Genomic DNA, 8,357 nt, shown 5'->3' with positions numbered 1-8,357 from the left:
ACTGATTTTGTTTAAACTCTTCTAATCCCAGGGCTTTATCTAGTGTAAGATTTTATAAATTTTTATGAAATCCCGAGACTTTCATAAATGTAAAAACGAAACCAATTTGATTCAGACCTGTCTGATCCCAAATGAATTCTGTACCATTTCACTGTAAAGCAACTGGCTGCCCTGTTTTAGACAGAAGCAAATATCTTCACTAGACTTCAACACTCAAAATAATGGCTGTACAATTCATTCATTCATCAAATTCTTTCTGAACATCTGCTATCCCCAATATTATGCTGGGGTGATGACGTAAAGGAAGACACGGTCCTTTACAGAGCATTTGTCTAATGGGGGAGACTGATAATTGAACTCTTCACTTTTATCCGAATAGACCCTTGTCATAACTCTACTGCTGAGGGACAAGTTGTAGGTTTTCAATGTAATAATAGCAATAATAATATCTGATTTGTATATATTATACACCTATATTTATGTACATATATACATGTATGCTATATACATTGTTTATTTATCTTTTCTTCAATGTCTAACACAGAACATGATAGAGGGTAAACCCTCAATAAATATTTCCTGAATTAATAAACTAAAGAAATGCAATTTGATTTAAAGACTAAAAGAATCCCTATCAAGAATATATACACTTGAATCACTTTTCTGTACACTTGAAGCTAACACAACATTGTAAGTTAACTATACTTCAATTAAAAATGATTTTAGGGCTTCCCTGGTGGCGCGGTGGTTGACAGTCCGCCTGCCGATGCAGGGGACACGGGTTCGTGCCCCGGTCCGGGAGGATCCCACATGCCGCGGAGTGGCTGGGCCTGTGAGCCATGGCTGTTGAGCCTGCGCGTCCGGAGCCTGTGCTCCGTGGCGGGAGAGGCCATAGCAGTGAGAGGCCCGCGTACTGCAAAAAAAAAAAAAAAAAAAAAAGATTTTAAAAATTAAAAAAATAAAAGGCTAACAAAATCCGCACCACAGGAAAAATCTTTTTGACCTCAGTCTTTGGAGGCCTCCCAATATATCACCCATGGAACGTAATCTTTAGAATGAAGATCTCACACCTCAACTCCTTCTTTTCAAATCAACTTAAGAAATATCTTTTGAACAACTACTGTGTGCTAGACAGTGGTAAGCACTGAGATAGAAAAATGGCTTCAGTAAGGTCTCATCCTCAACAAATCTTTCCTGGGAACTCAAATATAATATGGAAACAAAGATCTGTGCTCCTAAGGATATAGATTGTACTTTATTTATCTTTTTCTCTCCAGTGCCATGGCACATAGGAGATATTTAGTAGAAGACTGTTGAGTAAATAGATGAATTAACAGATGGAGTAAGACTTAAAATGAGAATAGCAAGGAAGGAGTAATTCTCACTTGTATGCATGAGGGGAAAGGAATTTAGTCTAGAAAGGCTGCAGATTGGAGGTGACAAGTGAACTTGGGTTTGAAAATGAGATGTTTTTAAGGTAAAGAAGGGTAGACAAACGTCACAGTTGAGGAGGCAGTAAGAACAGAGACATGGGAGAGGAAAAGCACATGCTTGGAGTGGTTCCCTTTGGGAAGCTGGTGGTCATATTGGCTCTTCCTGGTTGGTGGGAGCATGGTCCCGTTGTAACATCATTCTTTCATCATGGAGGAGAAGCACCCTAGTCTAGCTTTCTAGAAGAGCTAATTTCTCCCCATTTCACTTCCCCGACTTATTTGGTTCTCAGTTTGGGAGGAAGGCAGAGTAAGAAATGTCGGAGACAGAAGAGATGAGGAAAAAATGTTCAAAACTCCTCTATGGCTCGTCCCCAGGATCAGCCAGGGAACTTGATTCTCTATCTCGACTGTTTCATTCTGATGTGCACCTGAGTAAATTCATAATTGATTCTTTGGATTGATGCCAAAGTTGGAATATACTATACCTCAGCAATCACAGATTGAATCCAGAAGGACTTTATTGAATCCAGTTGTTGGAGAATCAAAAAAATCCCTTTCCGTCCCTCAGTTATTTATAGGTCAATCCAAAAGAAAAGAAAAAAAAAAGTCCTAGTGCTATCCAAGCTTGCTTTCACATGAACCAAACCAGTTTTAAACAGTTACTTACAACATCCTGCCGATTTCCATTTCATAACAAGCATGAAGTTAACATTTTTAAGAGAAAGAACAACTTCACTAGTAGCCCAGCTACGAAGAAAAGATATTCAACCTTCTAATAAAATAGTAATGCTGCAAGCTCAGCGGCTCATAAAACATTTACAACCTTCAGCCAGTAAAGTGCAGAACAAGAGATTTAATGTTGCTGCTTGATGGAATGAAGGGATGCTTGGTATAAATATCACCCCAAAGCAAGTAGCCTGCAGGGGGTGCAGGAAGAAAGGTCCCCTTGTGACTGCAGGTGTCTATTTTGTAGTTAACCAAGGTATATGGTCCCTTTCTGACATTTTTCTTTGATAACCTAGAACTGAAACACTAAATGGGATGGAGGGAGAGAGAAGGCATTGAGCTGAGAAGACAGTCCATGCCACCCTGTGTTACAAGTTCAATGAAACAATGTACATTACATACCAATATGAGTGGCGCAGCCAGAGGCACACCTAAGGTTGGCCTTGCCTAACTCAGGTGTCTTTCTTTTTTTTTAAAAAAAATACTTATTTACTTATTTGGCTGTGCCGGTCTTCCTTGTGGCACATGGGATCTCTCAGTTGTGCATGCGGGATCTTTTAGTTGCTGGCATGCAAACTCATAGGTGCTGCATGGGGGATCTAGTTTCCTGACCAGGGATCGAACCTGGGCCGCCTGCATTGGGAGCGCAGAGTCTTAGCTGCTGGACCACCAGGGAAGTCCCCTGCTGTGTAGGATTCCCGCTGCTGTGGGAGATGGGGCGGGAAGAAGAGGCATGCATCAAGTTACCCAGAGGTAACTCTCTGCATACTCTGTGTGTGTTTGAGTGAGTGTGAGAGGGACGGTAAGAGCCCCGGCAAGGGCTGAGTTGTTTCCTTCTGCTTTTCATTTGGGACTATGGCTGGGCATGCGTTAACATGAACAAATCCCTACTTTATATAATAACAGGAATTTGTATATACAAATTGTGTATTAGAAAATAGGGATTTGTTCTTGTGTGCTTTCAATCTGAGGATTTGTTTTTTGATTCTGGAAAATTCTCAGCTATACTAATTATCTACTACCGTGTCCTCAATTCTCTACTTTGGAACTTTTATGTTATATCTATGCTGAAGTGTGAATCTAATCTTTTCTATCTCATGTTTTTTCATTGGTTCCTTGTTCTGGGTAAATATCCCAGCATACTTTCTAATTCATTAATTCTCTTTGTTCATCTAGAGTTTTTTGTTTTGTTTTGTTTTGTTTTTATGGTACGCGGGCCTCTCACTGTTGTGGCCTCTCCCGTTGCGGAGCACAGGCTCCGGACGCGCAGGCCCAGCAGCCATGGCTCATGGGCCCAGCCGCTCCGTGACATGTGAGATCTTCCCAGACCGGGGCACGAACCCGTGTCCCCTGCATCAGCAGGCAGACTCTCAACCACTGCGCCACCAGGGAAGCCCCTAGAGCTGTTTTTATTTTTTCTAATTATAGTAGCGATACTTTTTATTCCCAGGACTTTTTCCTGGTTCTTTATCATATCCACTTCCTGTAATTTCTTATTTTGCTAAGTTCTTTTTCCCCCTTTAGCTCACTGGGAGTTTTAACATGTTTCTCAGATGGCTGTATTATTTCTATCCTTTCGGGGATGAATCCCCAATTTGGTCAGTATTTTGGCTATCATTTACGACATGAGTTCCATTTCTGCATTTTAAACTTTTAATTGCCATGTCATCTTGAGTGGAAATTTCCTTTTGCTGGTGTTTGTTGCCCCACTTCTCTTGCTCACCTCTCCTTGCCTCGGAAATTGAGATTGCTCTCACCCGGCCTAGGTCCCCATTCAGAGCCAAGCTCTGTGGCTGCAGTTTGGGTCTCTTATCTGTGGGACCCATGCTGATCCCACCTCTTTGCCAGCAGGTGCCCTTGGGCGCAGGCTCTGCCTGGGAGACCCCAGCTTCTCTCTCCTGCTGCTGGTTATTGGTGACAGGCTTGCACCACAGCTGCAGCTTTTTCTAAGCTCTTTTTCTAAAAGGGCAAAGTACCCTGACCCTCTGTGTCACACAGCCAGGCCAACGCCACGCCCCACCCAGAAGAGGTGCAAGTCTGTTCCGCCACGCCTGAGAGCTCCCAGCAGCCGCGCTAGTTTCCTATTCTAGAGCCAGGAAGACTGGAACCTCCACCATCCCTCACTCTCTTATTTCTGGACCACAGAGATATTCTCTTATTTTTGAGACTGTTTATGTATTTTTAATTAAAATAAAAGTTTTAACTTATCTTTGTTCTCGTCATGAAAAAGTACTATGTCCTATTAAGAAGGTAAACAATGCTGACCTGTATTGCAATTGGGTTAAACATAACATTATTTCTTACCAAAAATAAATGACAGAGCTCTAGAAAATTTAGTGGATAAAGACAAATCTAAGGAACAAAACCATTCAAAACTGCCATACAAAACCACTCATTATTAACATTTTGGGGTGTAACAATCCATCTTTTCTCTCTGGCTCTAAAATGCCCACACTAATAGAAGGTCATTCTTGGTTCTGTCACTTGAGTCATCTATAAACATACAGTTATCAAATGTAGCTTTCACCCACAGGAACTGCAAATGTGGCTGCACTGTAGGATTTCTGCATTTTCATTTTTTGTTACTGAGGTGGAAGTTAGGAGGTGAGGTGATTCTGATTTACCTTGATATGTGGAAATCTTTTGCTGATTTTGCTGCTAACATTGCAGAAACAACTGATTGTGATGAACATGAAGGTAAATAAGTTACTTCTCAGAGGACAGACATTTGCTGGAAATTGCCCTATTGGAAATAAGGGGAACCTGTCTTGGGCTGGGGGGAAGTGTAGGCTTTGACTTCTTGTCGGGGTCGGGGGAGCAGTCTCTGCTTTCCCACTCCTTTGTTGCTTCCCCTCTTCGTTAGGAACACCTTTAACCTACCTCTTCTATTTGGTCAGACTCCTTCCATAAAACAGGAAAGGCTATCCTCAGCTGTAAGGATGCCACTTAATCCCAGATCATTTTACACAAAGGAGGCTTTGGGTGGCTTTCTAGGACCAAGGTAAAAATAAAATCAAGAATAAATAAAATCCAAGTTCCTGGTGCTTTTCAAGCTGCTCTAAGAAGCAGCATTTCCCTTCCATCATGACAGTATGATTACGGTAGGCTCACAGCAACCATGGTTCCCAGCAGGAGAGTAAGAGAAGGCAAAGCGCAGAGAGAAGAAGGAACTTGAGGACAGCAGTGGAAGGAAGAATCCAGAAGAACTGGATGCCAACACATGACCTGAAGAAGGAGACGAACAGATATTAATGCTCTACACACCAACATTGGATTATTCTTAGCATCTGTCCATAAACATGTGAAAAATAAAAATAACAAATTAAGATGAAAATTGCAAAAAATTTTTCATGAAGTGGAAACGAGGCATTTATAAGGTATAAACTGAGAAAGTCTTAGGAAAGTGGAGAATTAAATTAAGAATATAAGTAGTCTGAAAGGTAGAGAATAAAAGAGAGAAAATGTTCAGGTTCCTGAAGGAAAAAGGTCAGGAAAAGATTAAAGGGTGTGAAGTGAAGCTGAATAAAGCAATATAGATCTTGCTGAGAAGAGTCAGGAAAGACAGAGTTTATAACAATGTCAAGAGAAGCAATGGAAGAGGAAGTGGAAATAAGGGAAATTTAGACCTCCTTCTAATTCAGAACTATGTTCATATTTTCCTAGAGTTAATGCTTACTCATTCACTTCAATGCCAATGCGTGTTTTATTTATTTATTTATTTAAAAAGACACATTTATTCAGCTTCATGATCAGACTATTACATTTAGTCATCAACAGTATGGGTGCAAAAAAAAAAAAACCTATATTAAAACCCTTTGTTGGAATGCTTTACCCTTTCCACAGAACAGAAACTAAAATACCTGTTATACAATTAGTCACAAATACAGTCCTCAATTTTTTTTGCCCATACACATGAGTATTGTCTAAAACATGTCTGTCTTCTTTGTAGCAGCTAGGCCCTGCCACCACTGCGTTTGGCTGAGTTCAGAAATCTGTTGTAACCTGTAGCTTCCCCATCACTTCTCTGGCTCTCCTCTCCTGCTGAGCTTTGTTTCCTGGCAGTAATTAAAACCTTCTGCCACTGCCAGAGGCCCTGCTGCTGCTGGAACCGCCATAGCCACCTTGGTTTCATGGTTTGGCAAAGTATTGGCCTCCACCACCACAGGGGCCAGCACTTTTGCCTCCCAAGTTTCATCCCTTCATGGGTCCAAAATTTGAAGATTGATTGTTGTAATTGCCAAAATCATCGTAGCTTCCGTCACCTCCAAAATTGCTTGCATCATTACCAAACCCATTATAGCCATCCCCGCAGCCACCACAGCCACCACCACCGCGGCTGCCACCGAAGGCATCTCGACCACTGACGTTTCCTCCATGACCAAAGCTGTCATTCCCACCAAAGCCCCCTCCAAGACCACCACCAAAGTTTCCAGAATGACTTCCAGCTCTTTGGCTGGATGAAGCACCAGCCATCTCTTGCTTAGATAGGGCTTTCCTTACTTCACAGTTGTGGCCGTTCACAGTGCGGTATTTCTGAATGACAATCCTGTTTAATGAGTCATGGCCATTAAATGTTACAAAAGCAAAACCTCTCTTTCTGCCACCGCCTCGGTCAGTCATGATTTCAGTCACTTCAATTTTCCCATACTGTTCAAAATAATCTCTTAGGTGATGTTCTTCAGTGTCTTCTTTAATGCCACCAACAAAAATCTTTTTTACAGTTAAGTGGGCACCAGGTCTTTGAGAATCTTCTCTTGAGACGGCCCTCTTTGGTTCCACAACTATTCCATCCACCTTGTGTGGCTTTGCCTTCATGGCTGCATCCACCTCCTCCACAGTGGCATATGTGACAAACCCAAAGCCTCTGGAGCACTTGGTGTTTGGATCCCTCATTACCACACAGTCTGTGAGCGTTCCCCATTTGCTCAGAATGGCTCCTCAGACTCTCATCGGTTGTTTCAAAGATCACTTATCTGAGGAGGAGCTTCTGCAGCTGTTCAGGCTCTTTGGCAGTCTCTGACTTAGACATGACGGCAGTGGAGGGGGGAGACATCAACTATGCTTACTCCCCAGCGTCCACTGGCAGAAAGGAGTAATCTAACGAACATATCTCCCAATGCATGTTTTAAATAGTGAGCTATTTATAGGGCACTTACTCTTATGTTAAGAGCTGTTTGATCATCTGAGGTCTGACTGAAAAAGCAAACAAACAAAAAGTTCCTATTTTCAAAGAACTAAATCTAACTGGAAGAATGCAACAAAACCAGAAACAGCTGTGGTGCAATTAGTTTACTGGTGCAGACGGATGACAGAGAACTTGAGTCTGGTGGTTGCAGGAATGCCTGGAGCTGATGTGGCAAAAGGGGTGGGACTTGATTTGAATAAAAAGAAGAGGAGGGGGGAAAGGAAGGGTGAAGAGGAGAGAAGAGGAGGGGCTATTACAGCCCAGAAGCTCTTGCACCCTCAAGGCTAGCACTGTAGCTGGCCTTTTATAGAGGATCAATAATGTTTGTTCATAAAAGGAGGGCAGATGGATGGGGGGTAGGGGCACAGCTGAGCTGCCTCAGGGGACAGAGAGGAAACGGGCCTAGAAACATGACAAAGAGGGGAAGCAGATGATGGAGGGACTCACACATAGGCAGAGAGAGTTTAGATTTGATAGAGTAGGAAATAGAACTCCACTAAAAGTTTTCATTTTATTTTTTAAATTAACATACAATAAAATAGACTGCTTTGTGTGTGTACAGATCTATGAATTTTAACACTTTTATCTACCACCATAATCAGGACACAAGACAATGTCGTCACTCCAGAAATCTCCTCTGTGCTCTCCCTTTGCAGTCATACCTTTCTTCCTTCCCTAACCTCTGGCAACCACTGGTGTGTTCTCCCTCACTCTAGGTAGTCCTTTTGAGAAGGTCATATAAATGGAATCATACTGTATGTAACCTTTTGAGACTGGCTTCTTTCACTCAGCTTAATGTTTTTGAGATTCTTCTAAGCCGTTATGTGTATTAATAGTTTATTCCTTGCTGAGTAGTATTCCATTGTTAACTTACTCATCCATTAAACTAAGACATTTTGTTTCCAGTTTTTGATATTTATGGATAGATCTGCTATAAACAATTTGTGTACAGATTTTTGTGTAAGCAGAAGTTTTTATTTCTTTAGGATAAGTACCCCTGGAATGGTATTTCT

At 41.7% G+C, this 8,357-nt stretch overlaps 1 pseudogene across 1 annotated transcript; it reads right to left on the bottom strand.

Annotated features, from left to right (window-relative positions):
- Positions 1 to 6,224: 6,224 nt before the first annotated feature.
- On the bottom strand, positions 6,225 to 7,188 carry LOC308625972 (heterogeneous nuclear ribonucleoprotein A1-like; annotated as a pseudogene). The gene has a single exon. The product of its transcript is annotated as a heterogeneous nuclear ribonucleoprotein A1-like (transcript).
- Between the last annotated feature and the right edge of the window lie 1,169 nt (positions 7,189 to 8,357).

This window comes from Mesoplodon bidens (genome assembly GCF_964165515.1).
Source record: "Mesoplodon bidens genome assembly, chromosome: 12".
Lineage (NCBI taxonomy): Eukaryota > Metazoa > Chordata > Mammalia > Artiodactyla > Ziphiidae > Mesoplodon > Mesoplodon bidens.
This window is presented reverse-complemented; position numbering and strand designations above follow the sequence as displayed.